The sequence below is a fragment of the Pygoscelis adeliae genome, unplaced genomic scaffold (genome assembly GCF_000699105.1).
Source record: "Pygoscelis adeliae isolate BGI_AS28 unplaced genomic scaffold, ASM69910v1 Scaffold410, whole genome shotgun sequence".
Taxonomy (NCBI): domain Eukaryota; kingdom Metazoa; phylum Chordata; class Aves; order Sphenisciformes; family Spheniscidae; genus Pygoscelis; species Pygoscelis adeliae.
Genome location: NW_008823913.1, coordinates 409,508 through 410,579, shown reverse-complemented (window position 1 = coordinate 410,579; position 1,072 = coordinate 409,508).

Below are 1,072 nucleotides of genomic sequence, written 5' to 3'. Positions count from 1 at the left end.
CGGCGGGACCTCCCCTGGAGTAGGGACGCCTCTCAAGGTTACTCCTCGAGGCTGAGAGATTCCTTGCTGCAACAGATCCTCGGTAAGTGACGAACAGCATGCTAAACTTTGAAATCTTGGCTAAGTGATATAAAGGCTTGATTGTGCATATATAATCCTTTAGACATGAACCGTTGGCCAAGTCTGGGACTAGGTTTGGATCCAGCCGCACCTAGACTCCTCTCTGAGAAGGAGCCTAGAAAGCAGGGGGGTCCTTTCTGAACCGCATGGCTCAACGGGAGGGTCTCCCCGACAGTGTTGTCTGATCCTGTCCTCTATGCAGTGAATAATCAAGTGTACCTTGCCATTGAATCTTGTTAAATCACTGTCACATTTACCATTGAACTTTGTTAACTCACACTTTAACTCACTGTTTTCTACCAATAAAGTGTATTGTTGCTTCTCTCTTACGAGTGAAGTGCAGTCGCACTCCATCTGCGACATTCCCAGCCTTTCCCATTGCTTCTACAGGAAGAAGTAATTAAAAAGTACTTGAAACTGAAAAGAATTGAAAGGCTATTGAAAAGAATGTACAGAATGGAATTCACCTGGAAAAACTGAACAGACCTTTTCCTGCATCGTCATAGGCTCTGCACAGATGGAGACAACTGCAGACATAAGTAGTACATCGTCATAGGTGTCTGCACTGAAAGTAAATGAAGTAGCTTAAGCTAACTTAATTTTATGCAACTATTTTAATATTCATGACATTTTAACACAAAGAATTTTAAAATTCTGTGAGAGGACTCTGCAATTAAGATTCGACAAAACTGGGGATTAGCAGGGAACTGCAGCCACTTCTTTACCTAGCAATATGATGGCTATATTGTTAGACCTGAGAACAGAGCTGAGGAAAGCCTGGGCTGACCCTCCCGGTACATCACATGGAACAATACTGAGGTACTTCAGGCTTTTCTTTACATCAGCACAAGCACAGGTTTGATTCTTTGCTGGTACATGCACTACTTTAACTTAAGGCTGAAGGTCACCACAGCACCTCTGACGAGAAATGCCACTGTGAAACACATTCCTG